Below are 15,634 nucleotides of genomic sequence, written 5' to 3'. Positions count from 1 at the left end.
TCCTAAAGCATGGCACCCAGAATTGAACATAACACTCCAGCGGAGGCCTCACCAGTGCCAAATTGAGCGGGAAAATTATCTCCTGTCTCTTATGTATGACACTCCTGTTAACACACCCCAGAATTATATTAGCCTGTTTCACAACTGTATCACATTGTTGACTCGGATTCAATTTGTGACCCACTCTAACAGCTCCTTTTCAGCAGTACCACCGCACCACTTTCTCTCCATTTTGTAGTTGTGCATTTGGTTTTTTCTTCCTAAGTACTTTGCACTTATTTTTCTTGAATTTCATTTTGCTGATTTCAGACCAATTCTCCTTTTTGTAAAGGTCATTTTGAACGCTAATCCTGTCCTCTAAAGTGTTTGCAAACCCTCACAGCTTGGTGTCATTTGCAAATTTTCTTCACTCCATTATCCAAGTCATTAATGAAAATATTAATTGCACCAGACCCAGAACTGAACCCGTGGGACCCAACTAGATACATCCTCCCAGTTTGACAGTGAACCATTGATAACTACTCTTTCAGTACAGTCTTTCAACAACTTGTGAAGTCACCTTACAGAATTTCATGTAGATCATTTGTTTCATTCAGCTCTAAAAACAATCCATGAAGGAAATCTGCATGCTCCGATGAACTTCTGACCTCAATAAGTGCCTACTGTGAATTTGACTGGCAGCATTTCCCTGGGGATGTTCTGATAAACCAGACTATTTTTAATAATTAAAAAAAAATTAAAAAGTCAGAAGGCCCCATTATGTAAAGCTGACAAAGAAGAGGTCAGTGCCTGCAAACAAGCTGACAGAATTCAAGACACCTGCACAGCATTGTTAAAAAGTGCATTCTGGGTGTTGATATGCAAATGAGCACATCAAATTCTGTGTGTATTTTACTCATCATTTGTTAAAATTTTGTTTTATAAAACCACATGGAATTTTTGAGTTTTAAAATGCTTTTCTGCACTCTTAAGTGTGTGAATTCATCTTTCTGTACTCCAGAAAAAGCCAATTGTATACTAAATTGCCATTTGGCTGGAGCAAAGTTTTACAGATGGGTGATAAAATTATGTTTAGAGTGGAAAATACTGACAAACTCTCAGCTTTGTAGCATTGTTACAATATGTGCTAATGTAGAAACCACACACAGCTAGAAGGGACGTATCAGTGAAATGGTGTTCTAGGTAGGATGGTGACTGATTTGATGCAAAGTATATTTGCTCTAGCAAGGACAGACTAGTGTCTTGCAGCCCAAAGCAAACTGAAAAGCATATTGACTGGAAACAAGTAGTTGAAAAGCCATCAAAGGAAAATGCTTGGCTGTAGCTTATTGCAACTAGACATGTTAGTTCCATGGTACATTCTCTTCATCCTGTTTTCTGTTTTAATTGGCCAAATCAGAGAGAAGCAGACAGTGGTTTTATTAATGAAATTCCAACAAGTTTCAAGTTACTTTCAACATATCACAGTAACTCAATTACTTCTCTACCTACAATATTGCTATCAACTACAGAAAAGTCACCTTTATGCTTTATTGCTTCAATTGTTATCTTATTTGTCTTAAAGATAATAATCTGGTTTTGCTGTATGGAATTTGTGCCCCTTGCAGATTTTGAGTCATTATTATCTTCAGTTAATTTTGTGCTTTAACAAAAGAAAGAAATGAGACTGAGGGGAGAAGGGACCTGGCTGGTGAAGACTGAGGTGGCATTGTAAACTCCTGCTGTTTATATTTGTATGGATCTTCTTTTCTAAAGCATCCAGAACCCTATTTTTGCCCTGTGCCAAATGTGGCACTGTACTAGTTGGCTATCATGCAGAGTTTGCCCTGGGATTTCTCCACGGTATGGTACATTGTATTATCGAAGTAGATATTCTTTGAAGTGAGATGGCTCGGCCCTTGGAATGGCCACTACAGCCAGAAATAATTGAGGAGACAGCCTCAATTATTTGGGTCTGTTGACATAAGATTCTGGAAACATCCAGTGTATGTAACTTCTTTTCTCCCAGTGTAGCGTAGGGCTCCAGGAAAAAAAACAGATAGGATAATGGATTGATTTCGGTAGAATTCTGAGACCACACTGGGGATGAACTTGGGGTGAAGTTTCAGCACTACTTCATTCCATGAAAGGTCATGTTGGGAGGGTCAGCACTTAAGTGCTTAAAGCTCATTCAGTCTCCTTGCTGAAGTGATATCCAATAGAAAGACAGTGTTCAGCCTGAGATGAAGTAAGGAGCATTCTGAAAGGAATTTGAATGGAGGCCTATGAGTCTCAAGAGGATGATGCTGAGGTCCCAGGAGCATGGTTCTCTAACCAGTGGGTATGTACATAACAGACTCTTGAGGAACTTTGATACTGCCAGTGAGTGAAGATGGAGCATGACTGTACTGGTGGATGGCATCCTAAGATCATTGCGAACTTGATGGAGCAGAATGATTTGCCAGAGTGCTACAGATGCAGCAAGATCCATGGTATCAAAGCATATGTGGCTCTGCTGGGCCAGCCAAATTTAGAACCTCATCCATTTTGATATATAAATCCCTCTGGTGGATGTCTTCCTGCTCTATAGCAGAATCTCTAGGACTTGCCTATAGCAGTTCCTATCCATGGTAGTTAATGAGCCAACACCCAGAATGTCAGGTGCAGAGACTTGGGCTCTCTATGGAGTATGTGACCATAGTGCTGTGAGATCAAGCCTGTGCAGTGTGAGAACTAGATCAGCTGCTGAACAGACATCTGCATCAGGTCTGTCAGCCAAAACTGTCTTACCTAGGATGGAGCTACACAAAAAATTTCTTTTGATGTTGGAAATCACCCGGGGGATCGGGAATCACAGTGACAAGGCATAAAAGAGGTGTGGGCTCCACTGCAGAACGAAGGTGTTGGGCAATAAGCCTGGGCTCATGCCTCCTTTAGAGCAATAATTCTGCCACTTGGCATTAACCTCAGTGATAAACAGTCTGTCCATGGGATATTGGTTCTACGATGGATCTCTGTAGGGACCACTTGTAAGCAGTTACCAGTTGTCAGGTCAGGAGGTCTGCCAGGTTGTTGCTAACTCCTGGGAGGGAAAGAGCATCTCTGCTATCCTGTGTGGTGACACCATATCCAGAGCTTGATGGCTTCCAGAGAGAGGGGAGATGAATGTACATTTCCATGCTTGTTTACATAGTGCATTGCAGATGTGTTGTCTGTCAGGATCTGCACTATGGAGTTTTGAAGAACAGGTATACTAGCCTGATGGCTCTGAATTCCAGGACACTGGTATGGACCAGACGTCTTCAGGTCCCTTGCTGGGCTCAGATGCGTCTGTGATTAAAGACATTGAATAGAAAAAAAAGCAGGGAATGGCACACCTTCCACACACATTTTTGGGTTCCTTCCACCATTTCAGTTCTGCAATGATGTAAGGTGTAACCAAAATCTTCTTGCTCATTTGGTGTTTCACAGAGGCATAGATTTGGGGCAGTCTCAGGTGAAGTCTGGCAAGTGGAGTCATGTATGAGCACGCCAACATATGACCTACCAGCCCCAGACATGTCCATGCCATCGTAATCAGGTTTGATTCTAGTCCAAGTAATAGTGACTGCATCAACAGGAACCAGTCTTTGGGGTGGTACGCTCCTGCCACCATGGAGTCAAACACAGCTCCTATGAACTATCGTCTGTGATAGCATTAGAGACCATTTTTCATAGTTCACCAGGAGCTCTGAGAGAACAGGATTAGGGTATATTCTAGGCTTGTTGCCATCTCCTGCAGGGATCTGCCCTTGATCAGCCAATTGTCCAGGTAAGGATAGATGGGAATGTCTTTCTTCCTGAGTTGTGCTGCTACTTCTTCATGAAGACTTTCCGTGTCATGGAGAGTCTGGATGGCTGTACCTGGTACTGGGAACGATTTGGTCCCACAATGAGCTTTAGGTGCTTCCTGTGGGTCAGGTGGATAGCTTTATGGAAATATGCATTCTCCAAATCAAAAGCCATGAACCACTTAGCTGTAATGGCCAGTCAGGCCTGGTGGAAAGGAACAAGGTGATTCCCAAATGGGGGTGCAGGTTCCAGATTGACTCCAGTATGACTTGAGTGCTCCAGTCAAATCTGCTGCCTCAGAGGGAGCTGGGTTAGATGAAGAGGCAGAAAACTGGCACTCCCTAGAGTACCTGGGCTTCTTTCTTTGTGGGTACTGTGACTGTCGGCTTCAGGAGTAGGAAAGTGTCCTCTGGTAATTCTATGGTTTCCTATAGAGGGCCAATGGGTAAATCCCTGAGGACTGTAGTGTGGCTCTTGAGTCCTTGAGGGAGTAGAGTGCTGTTTGCTTTCTGTCTGAAGAGCTCCATCTCCTGAAGGGCGGTCCTTTGTAATATCCTGTATTTCACATGCCAGATACCTGGTGCCATGAGACCAGTTTCATAGTGACAGCTGTAGCCATCAACCTTGAGAACACATCAGATGCATCAATGGCTGCCCGTAGAGATGGTCTCATGACCAACTAACCCTCCTTCATGATCTCCTTTAACTTACCCCTGTTCCCTTGTAGGATATAAAATAGGAAGCGAGTTATCCTCTCCAAGTGAGGAAATTCTATTTGTTAAACAGAACCTGGTAGTTCACCTACCCAAAGCTACAGTGAGTACGACAAAATGTGCCTTATATCCAAAAAGGTCAAATGTTTTGGGATTTCTGTCTGTACATGTCTCTTGTGTGGGTACTGATTTTTCCTCAGCTGCCGAAATAGTCAGGGAACTTGGGTTTTGGATAGTTGTAAAGTGCCCCTTTGGGGGTGCCTGATCTCTCTTTTCTGTTCCTTTACAAGTGGGAGGAAGAGTAGGGTTTTACATGGTCCTTTGCCCAGTTCCAGGATACACTGTTAATAGGGAGGGCAATTCTGGCCGATGTCATGTAGCACTCAAAATGTCAAAGAGTTGGTGAGGCTTCTCTCATATAAATGTAGTCTCAATATCCAGGGTCTCCACAATATGGGACAGGAAGTCATGAAAAGCTTTCGAGTTGTCCATCCCAGTGTCAGGGATGGTGTCATTGCCTCATCTGGCAGTGAGGACCACTCCTTGGGTGGAGACAAGGTTGATGCAATTCTTCTGTTGCTTCTTGCTCCTGGAGGTCTACATCTGATTTTGGCACGAACAGCCTGGTTAATGATGCCACAGGGGAATGGGATCTCCTCCTCTTTCTGGAAATGTGAGAGGGGGGATCTGCTCCTGGATTCATGAGATGTGGCCAAGATGGCATGCCATATGGGCACTGGCTTGGTTGTGGCTGGCCAACCCAATGCCACTCACATCCCATTTAGGGTGCAGCTGTAAGTAACTGCTCCCTGGTGCTTTCTTTGAGGGCAGAGAAGATAGGTTTGTGCTTGACACCAGTGAGAGCGAGTACACTGGTGACAGTGAGGAAGGGTATATCTTCTCTACAAAACAGTGGTGCCATAGGGCGATAAAATATCAAAGGCCATCTCCAGCACCATTCGTCTCTTTGGCATAGGAAACATTTCTGGACATGATCCAGTGTTCTCCAGGTGTATCTCAGAGTCTTGCTGGGTTCCATCACAGATACTGGTACTGAGGTCGGTGCCTGGTCTTTTGTTCTCTGTGGCATTCCTGCTCTGATCAAGAACTCAGAGGCTCTGTTCTTTGAGAAGTGATCTTGTGGGTCCTCCTTCGGGGACTTTCCTTCACATTTGATGCTATACTGGGCTCTGCCCAGCTCTGTAAAAGAACGTCAACTTTACGTCTGAGCACAGATGCTGGCTTTACTCTCTGGGATGTCGGTGCCAGGTTCGTCCATACTGAGGTTTCCAGTGCTGAAGATTTCATTGATGTTGAGGTGACTGGTGTTCACGTCACCAGCACTGGTTCTGCCAGTGCTCTCTTTGCCTTGTTTCCAGTGTCCAATCCTAGAGAATAATGTGTACTCAAAGGAGCACTGGCTGATGCTGATTTATCTCGCCTTGATCGGGAAGCGATGGTCACCTCTGGGTCTGAAGAAATCCAAATGGACTGCACCTGCAGGCGTAGCTTGAGCCAAGCCTCCCCAGATTTGTGGGTCCTGGAACAAAAGAACTTACACACAAAGCATATCTGACTGGGCAGAAAAGCCACTGTGCCCATCTTTGACAGGGATCAGTTGACAATAGGACAGGCAGGGTTTGGAGTCCACCATGGGGCATGGTGGCTGGCTCGAAGTGGCTGGACCCCTGTACAGCGGAGTTGCTGATAATGCCCTAATGAAGAGTGAAGGAAGATTTCTTCACAAAATTGGTGAAAAAAATATTTTAAAGACTCTAAGAGTAGTAGCAGGTTGAACACTTTCCAAGTTCTGTCTTGTTGCCATGGGGGAAGGCGGAGGGATTGTGGTGACTCTGTCCTTTATAACCTCACACTGGTGCACAAGGAGGCAGAGGGTGTATGTGCAGCCCTGACAGACACAGCTAGTCAAAAAAACAGACCTTGCATGCATGTGGCGCATATGCACCTACGTTGGAGTACACACTGACATATACTTGACAAAGAAAAAGTCATTTCTATATTTAATTTCTAATATTTTATGAACACCTTTCATACTTGCAGGTAAAGATACTTACTTTACTCTAACCTTCAAGGTATCATGATGATGAATTGGCCCACAACCCTGACACAAGAAATATCTCTTTCCCCTTTTAAAAAAATCTTTCCATATCAACAACAAATATACAGACAGGAAAATGACATTATAACAGCTACATGATGCTGCATCATTGTCAGTGCACCTGAAGGTAATTAAAAGGTTATGGAACATTCTTCTAAATATTAAAGAAAAGGTAGTGAGTGATGATTTACAGGATATGTTTAGCAAAGGCATGATTGAACCATTGGCATGTTAAACTGCATTTTAATCATGTTTAAAAATACTCACAGGCAATTTAAAGCTGTTGCTTTTCAAAGTCATAAATGAGCATATTGATTGATCTATTGACCTTCTGTATAAACTTAAAAAATTTAAAAGGTCATTTAATTAGAAAAGTGCGCCCCCCCAAGAAAACAGTACAAGCCTGTTTGGAAGCATGATATAGCATAAGAAAGTAGAGTCCAGTTAGAGTGGAACAACCCAGGTTAAAAATAGGAGATTAAAACTAACAGTATTTTTATTATTATGTGTCTGGGACTATCAGATAGACCTCTTTCCTAAGGAGAAAACATACTGCTATATTCTACAGCAGTCACTTAAAACAGCAGCATCTCTACAGAGGGATGAAGCAGTTTGAAACATTACTTTAAAATATGGTGTTACGTTTGTATATGGGCCGGTTACCACATGTAAAGGAGTCTCCTGCTATGATGCTGTGGGTCAGCTAAATGCAGTATATCCTTGATGTATAGTTTTAGCCAGAATAATCTCCATGGAAAAAAATGTGAAGCTGAAGCAGTAATGAAAAAACATAGGGCATAGCATCACATGGGAGAGATTCTGGAAGAAAGGAAAAACACATGGGATAATCACTGGGAACTTAAGGCACAAAGGGAAAGAACTGCTCCAAATTAAATCATGATCTCCAGCCATTAGCACTCAGGTATTCCACATACGGACAAAAGCATAGTGAGGGTAATAGAGCTGGTCTTAAGAACGAGCGAAGCAAGTATCCACCTGGCACCTCGGAATCCATGGACACTCTGAAACTCACCTGCCAAAACAATCTGCATCTTTGGCAGCATGAATGGATGCGGAGGCGGTCTCTCACTGCCAGGCCTTCACTCCCCTTTGCCAATGGGAATGGAAGCAGCAAGAATTTATGGCCCGATTTCCTGTCTTCTAGCTATATAGTACTCCTCTTGCTAGGCGCCCTTTAAATCATAAGGCTCGCCCTGCTAATGCTAAAACACAGCCTCACCTGCGATGGTAGCACCCACTATATTTAAGGTTGACTTCTAGCTTTTATCCTAAGCTTTCTCCCTGCACCTCCCCCCCTTTCAGTTTAACTGTAGGTCGTCTTTCTTCAAACAAATTCCTTTTGGTCTGAAATATGCTGTGTTTGGTCACAGCTTGAGTTTTCTTGGAAAGTTTGAGCAAAATTGGTTCAGCTGTTGAATTATGTCAGAAGAAAAAAAAAAACAAAAAAACAAACCACTTTCCCCATATGTTCCACGTGGAATTTTTGCACTCACATAACTCAAAATCAGCTCAAGCTAAAAATGCCAAACTCAGTTTGTTGTTTTGTTCCCAGTGAGACTTAAATATCAGCCCAAGTCTGAAGAAAACTGGTTCTGTAGATCTCAACTTAATGTGCAAAGTCAGCAATTTCATACCCAGATTTTAGAATTATTCTATTTGGGTTTTTCAGGTTGTGTTATTCAAGCTTCTTAATAAAGAAGATCTCTCAGTTAACTTTTGTTCAATTCAGGGAAGAGAGCTCTGTAGTTTAGCATTAACTTCCTCCCTTTTGTCTTTTAAAGGAAACAGGGAAATTTAATTAAACAAAATCTGGAGATGATGCAATGTTGTGGTCGAGAAATGAACACTCAAAAGTCAGCTTTCAGAAGCTAGGATTTCTGACACACCATTAACTCTTACACGATTCACTTATATTATTTTCTAGTCTTGCTTTCTTCATTAAAATTGATCTTTATTCATTACTGTTTGGAAGAAACCATCAGTTTCAAAAGGTCTGCTTTTGAGCTCATTGATTTATATTGCTTTTAATTTAATACTCCAGTTGGCTCTCTCTGCAAAACTAGCTCAGTTTGCATGGAATCCTCAACATCAGGATTCAGACACATGGGCTGAGCACAGTGGAGAAACTCCCACTGCAAATCTCTGTACCATGAGCAGAGAAACTCTGTTTCCAACATTGTTAGCAAGGAACCTTTAATTAAATTGATTCCTCCCTTCCCTATAGGATCTTTCTGAGTGTACTCTGTCTATTGCACATGAGTATTTCTTTATTCTTATGATAGATTTCCCGTGTCAACACCCACCAGTCTGTAGCCAAAGAGTACATTCAATGTCATTATTGAATCAGTTCTAAGCATTGTTTTTGAGCTATGTATGATGACCTCTGCCCTACTCAGGCCACTGCTTCTCTCTTTGGACGGAGCTCACTGCTTCCATGAAGCTTTTATCCAAATGAGCAGTGGGTTGCAGTCCACATTCTCACGAGTCACCTGCAAGACAATTGCCTGGAATCCATGCAGTATACAGTAATCAAAATGGGGCTTGAAGAGGAAAGAGTTCCGGTTGACCCTCTTTATGGAAACAGATTTTGGTGTCATCCATCAACAGACTAGTGTGCTGAAGCCCAAGGATATTACTACTGATGAGAGGTAGAATGACCCCAGGACTCCTGCAGTCCAGAAACATAGGTACTGGAACTAGGAGGGCTGGGGGTGCTGCCGCATCCCCTGACTTGAAGTGGTTTCCATTATTCACAGGGTTTACAGTTTGGTTCAGTGGATCTCAACACCCCCCCTAAAAAAATTGTTCCAGAGCCCCTGTCCAGAAATATCAAATTTGAAAATCATCCTTTTTTATTTTAAACAAACAAAAAAAAATTGGTATCTGAACCTATGGCATGATTCATTTCACTGAACAGCACTACACTTGTGGGTGCCCTACACAATAGCCAGGCTCATTTGAAAGCAAACAAGGATTTTAAGAATTATCATCATACTAAAGCCCTTCAAAATAAAGAGTACAACTGAACTTAGGCAGCAAATATTTTTATCAAAGAGAGGGGACTAATGGATACAGTCACAAAGGAAGTATTTCAAATTTAGCAGAGACGTGTTCTGGTGTAGCCCAAGGTCCAGCGTGCTTCAGCAGCAGCAGCCGGGGGAAATACAAGTTGTGGACTACAAACGTTGGCATGTTGGACAGCTTCCTGGTTCCTGGCAGGAAGTCCCCTCTGCCCTCCCAGCAGGAAGTTTCAGGACAGACTGAAACTGGGAGCACAAGGCAGATGAGCAGAGAGGAGGCTGCTGGACTTGAATGCTGTTCTGTGTTTCTTTACAGAATAAAGCCTTGTTCCTGGTGGTTTGTCTGAGTGGGCCTGGTCTGAGGAAAACACACACTGACACACAACGCAGCGCACACGGGGGAGCCTCAGGCCCAGTTTCCCAAAGTTGTGTAAAAAAGGGCACAAGGCCTTTTACTCTATCTTGAACAACCTCCTAGTGAGCCAGTGAATAGGAGGGGGACTACACTGGTCAAGAGACATGTCTCTGGGCAACATACTCGTCTTCATATTAATGCTAAAACAATTGCACCGCTGTGACTTTTTAAAAAGTAAATTTTTACCACCACCACAACCCCCTCCCCCGCACCATGGCTGTGGAGAAATGCTTCAGTATGTGGCCCCTGAAGGCTTGAAAACCCAGAGGCACCCCCACAATATTTATTATTTTAAAAGCTTGTGATTTTCAAACAAATTCATGATTGTTGCACGCTTGGGGATAGCAACGGTAGGTCAGGACTGTAAAACATCTGGGCCCCTGGCTACATCTGGCCCCAAGGACCTTCTCTCCAGTTGGCAGCTCGCCCTGCGCACTTCTAGGGTCCCCAGCTTGCAGCTGCTTGCTTTGCAGCTCACGTGGCTGGAGAGAGTGGGGCTGGAGTGGGCGGAACCGAGGAGGAAGGTCATGCCTGATTGGGCATAGGCAGCTGAGCTGCCGCCCCCTGCTGTTCAGCAGTGGCTCTTTGAGCAGCTGCCACTACTGCCACAGTGCTCCCAAGCCAGGGGTCCCAAGAAGAGGTTGTTTTCCAGCCTCCCCCTCAGGCCCACTCCCACAGGCTCTGCCTGGTCTCTCCTTAAATGCTTGCTGCTGCTGCTTCTCCCTCCCGCATTTGGAATATGCCCAAAGTGAGGGGAGGAGGACAGTGGTAGGGAAGCGGCCAAGGGAGGAGTAGGGGAAATTCCCCAAGTGTTGGGGAAAGAGAAAAAATTCACTATTAGGTTCGGGCGAGAGGTTACCTTATCAATGGACAGAGGAAAGGAGGTTTCATAAATGCATTCGCTTTCTAAAAATGCCTTCCTTTAAATGCAACATTTACCGTCACTGCAGGCCGATGGCACAGGTAGCCTCCCGCTAGAGAACTTTTTACCCCCGGCCCAGGAGCTCTGAGTGACAGGGCTCTTCAGCCCTCAGGTTTGACAGCCCTGCACTAGGTAGGCCACTGCTAGACTGTTCTGTTCTTTCAGCTCTTCTGATTCGAACAGAAACAGAGACAGGGAATGAACAGAGTGTGCAGCAAATCCTTTCTACTCAGTCATGAGGAGACAACATGGGCCAGCGGCATGGCACCAGAGTGGGAGTCAGGGGCCTGGCTTCTATTGCTGCATCTCTCACTGACCTGCTGTATGACCTCAGGCAAGTCACTTCACCTCCTTTTTGGGTTCAGACTCATGATTTTTGAATGCTTAGGGATGACAACACTGAGCACCAGATCAGGGCTGTAAACATACGAGTCATTGGCCACACACAGCCTCTGGGAGCTTACACTCCAGGTTTCTCTTCTTGCACCTGTTCCTTATCTGCAAGCAGAGGACACTTTCCTTTGTGGATCACTTTGAGGTTAAGAGGTGAGAACTGCTATATAAGAGCTGAGCATCATTCTATGGATTTTTTGCCAAGATCTGGAAGTTTTGCATTCGCCGCAAGTCATTTCATAGAATCATAGAATATCAGGGTTGGAAGGGACCTCAGGAGGTCATCTAGTCCAACCCCCTGCTCAAAGCAGGACCAATCCCCAATTAAATCATCCCAGCCAGGGCTTTGTCAAGCCTGACCTTAAAAACTTCCAAGGACGGAGATTCTACCACCTCCCTAGGTAACGCGTTCCAGTGTTTCACCACCCTCCTAGTGAAAAAGTTTTTCCTAATATCCAACCTAAACCTCCCCCACTGCAACTTGAGACCATTACTCCTTGTCCTGTCCTCTTCTACCACTGAGAATAGTCTAGAACCATCCTCTCTGGAACCACCTCTCAGGTAGTTGAAAGCAGCTATCAAATCCCCCCTCATTCTTCTCTTCTGCAGACTAAACAATCCCAGTTCCCTCAGCCTCTCCTCATAAGTCATGTGTTCCAGACCCCTAATCATTTTTGTTGCCCTTCGCTGGACTCTCTCCAATTTATCCACATCCTTCTTGTAGTGTGGGGCCCAAAACTGGACACAGTACTCCAGATGAGGCCTCACCAAGGTCGAATAGAGGGGGACGATCACGTCCCTCGATGTGCTCGCTATGCCCCTACTTATACATCCCAAAATGCCATTGGCCTTCTTAGCAACAAGGGCACACTGCTGACTCATATCCAGCTTCTCGTCCACTGTCACCCCTAGGTCCTTTTCCGCAGAACTGCTGCCTAGCCATTCGGTCCCTAGTCTGTAGCGGTGCATTGGGTTCTTCCGTCCTAAGTGCAGGACCCTGCACTTATCCTTATTGAACCTCATCAGATTTCTTTTGGCCCAATCCTCCAATTTGTCTAGGTCCCTCTGTATCCTATCCCTGCCCTCCAGCGTATCTACCACTCCTCCCAGTTTAGTATCATCCGCAAATTTGCTGAGAGTGCAATCCACACCATCCTCCAGATCATTTATGAAGATATTGAACAAAACCGGCCCCAGGACCGACCCTTGGGGCACTCCACTTGACACCGGCTGCCAACTAGACATGGAGCCATTGATCACTACCCGTTGAGCCCGACAATCTAGCCAACTTTCTTCCCACAATTTATAGTGCATTCATCCAGCCCATACTTCTTTAACTTGCTGACAAGAATACTGTGGGTGAATTTCCCGGTCTGCAGTCCAGAAACATAGGTGCTGGAACTAGGAGGGTTGGGGGTGCTGCCGCATTCCCTGACTTGAAGTGGTTTCCATCATATACAGGGTTTACAGTTTGGTTCAATGGCTTTCAGCACCCCCACTATAAAAATTGTTCCAGCGCCCCTCTCCAGAAACACCAAATTTGAAAATCTTTTTTCTCAAAATTTTTAACATAAAAATTAATTGGTATCTGAACCTATGGCATGATTCATTTCTCTGAACAACACTACACTCGGGGGTGCCCTTCACAATAGCCAAACAATACAGCACAAGGAGAATCTAAGTGAATGGAAAGTGGAATTTAATGGCAATATTCTGCTTCTGTTATGCACACAAAACATCTGCATGGGTCATTGGAATAAAATGTACTTAGCCTGGTATCTTGTCATTTTGCTGGATGGAAAATGCCTGACTCAGATCAGCCTTGACAGCTTTTGTTTCCACCAGATTTTGTTAATGAATTCCAGTGTTACCACTGGAAAAATAAATTAAAGTTCACCTTTAAAAGATCAGGGATGAAGTCCTTGTGCATTTTTCACACAGGCAAAACTCCACGCTAGTGGGAGCCAAGCACTATGGTCTATATTAAACAGGAACATATTAGCACAGTTTAAGTGTGAGAGAGAATTCATACAACTCTCTTGCTGAGATTTCAAGGAGTTTGGACAGATAAACCCAGTATTGGAAGCAACAGAATGCAGCCCTTAGTGCAATCTCGTTAATATGGCAATTGGAAATGTGTTTGCATTGCTTTTAGTGCCTACGTGCGGAAAAATGAAAGATCTCTGGAGATGCTTTTTCTCTACCAGATTTGATTTTGTCTGAAATGTTTTTTAAAAAAAGGCTTATAGAGCTGAAGTCTCTTTAAGACACATCTGACCACATAGCTTTTAATGCTTTCTGGTATTTTAACCATTAGTGCTAGTGGTATATTAGTTCTTCCTTCACTAGGATGTACCATACATTTAAAAACATGACACAATCAGATTTCGCTCACCGGGACGGACAGATGTAAATGCACACACACAAACACATTTTTCATGGCATGTCTTTTCTTTCATTTTCAGTAGTGGGAAAAATATGTATGAAGAAAGGGAATTTCAAGCATCAGAAAACTTCCTGCATAATCTGACTAATAATTAATTTGACCATCTCCCTGCTGCTGCTGCTGATTCATCATCCATTCTCTGGCAAAGACAGACAATCATTCATCAAGGTTCTTACAAACGAGTGAAAGCAGAATAAATTCTCTTCTTTCACAGTCATGCTTGTAAGCGATTTTGATGTCTTGTCTCCTAAAATTCCCAGCATTTGCCATTATTTTTAGTTTGCTACCAACAAAATACATTTTTAAAATCAACTAGAAAATAACAGAGTAGCATTCCCCCTCACCCTGAATGATTTTTCTTCACGTATTTTCATTGTGTGCAATTATAGCAGAAGGGAAAAACATTGTGGAATTTAAAGTTTTGCTCTATCGGATGACAAAATCCTTGCAAACAAAAACCATCTGACATCATGCAAATTAATTATGCAAGAAACTACTATACTAGGTCCTTAAAAATACTGTCAGCAAACAAATAAAAATCCTCTCCATTAAGATCTGCTAACAGCTAGTCCAATTTTCATTTCTTTTAAAAGACTAGAGACATTTCATCTCTATACTAATTTGCTTTGTGCGTGGGGGGAAAACAGGGAACATAACCAAGACAATATTGCTATGCCTCTCTGTATTGATCCAGGCTGATGGCTGCTAATGTAAATACATAATTTGGCACTTACAAGAAGGGCCCATATTAGGATACAGGGCCCATTTCAGGACAATGGGCCTTTTTCAGCTTTAAAGCTCCATCTGCCAGCATTGCTGCTAGAGATGTCAGCCGGAAGAGCTGTAAAGTGCAAGGAAGCAGACCCTGTACCTGCAAATCCTCTGCTTGCACAGAAACTGCTCTGCTCCATTTTCTAGTGTAAGATCTGCCTAATAGAGGTTGAGCTCTAGGATGACAACACAGAAAGAGACTGGCAAATTAGCTTTTGGAGAATTGTCTCTTACCTGCAAAGCAACATTTAGCCCAGTCCCACAGATTTTGATAGCATCCTTTCCTTACTGGTATGGCTGCAAAAGCAATGATGTCATGGGGAGGAAGCAGTTAGTCATGTGACTGCATCCTCCCACTCTAGGGTATCAGCTGGGGGAGAGAGAGAGAGACAGTTTGTAATCCTGCAAGAATCAGTTGAGGCAGTGAAAGCTCGATCACCCTTTTCTACACATATGTTGTGATTTACAAAGCTCTATTAATTAAAATGGATGACTAGCTATTTCATACCCAGGTTGCTTTTCTAAAAAGGATTATGATTTTGTCATAGCAGTAATAAATCATTGTTAATGAAGAAAAGTTAAGTAACTATGAACTCATGTGTCCATATGTTATGAGCAATATTTCTGTTTATTTCACAGCAGTGCCCCAAGGCCTCGTTACATATTTCATAAAGATGAAAAGTTACTAATCACAGTAGTTTGAAAATGGCACAAACCACAAATTTCATAATCTCTTGCTATCCTCTGACATGCTTCTCACCTTACCCCTTACCAAGTCTATCAAAAAATGCAGCTGCAAAAAACATCTTTTTCTCCCACCATTTCACACTCTCATTATGTTGGATCATATTAAAGAAGTTCTGTATTAAAATCACAAATGAGTTTGATTCCCCATAGTTTAAATTCCAGGGTATTACTAATTAAGAGGTCGCTTGGTTTTTGGTACTGTTTCTCTCCCTCTCTATGTGAAACTTGCAAGCTGCTAATTGTGTTAGTACATTCTA

The 15,634-nt window shown here is 43.3% G+C and overlaps 1 protein-coding gene across 1 annotated transcript in view; it reads right to left on the bottom strand.

Annotated features, from left to right (window-relative positions):
• The window catches only part of CLCN4 (chloride voltage-gated channel 4), a 58,975-nt gene extending 43,998 nt beyond the window's left edge, over window positions 1-14,977 (bottom strand). The window contains exon 1 of the mRNA XM_048860562.2: window positions 14,865-14,977. The gene's annotated coding sequence lies outside the window, so the exon portion shown is untranslated. The remainder of the gene's footprint in view (window positions 1-14,864) is intronic.
• Window positions 14,978-15,634: the final 657 nt, after the last annotated feature.

The sequence above is a fragment of the Caretta caretta genome, chromosome 1 (genome assembly GCF_965140235.1).
Source record: "Caretta caretta isolate rCarCar2 chromosome 1, rCarCar1.hap1, whole genome shotgun sequence".
NCBI lineage: Eukaryota > Metazoa > Chordata > Testudines > Cheloniidae > Caretta > Caretta caretta.
This window is presented reverse-complemented; position numbering and strand designations above follow the sequence as displayed.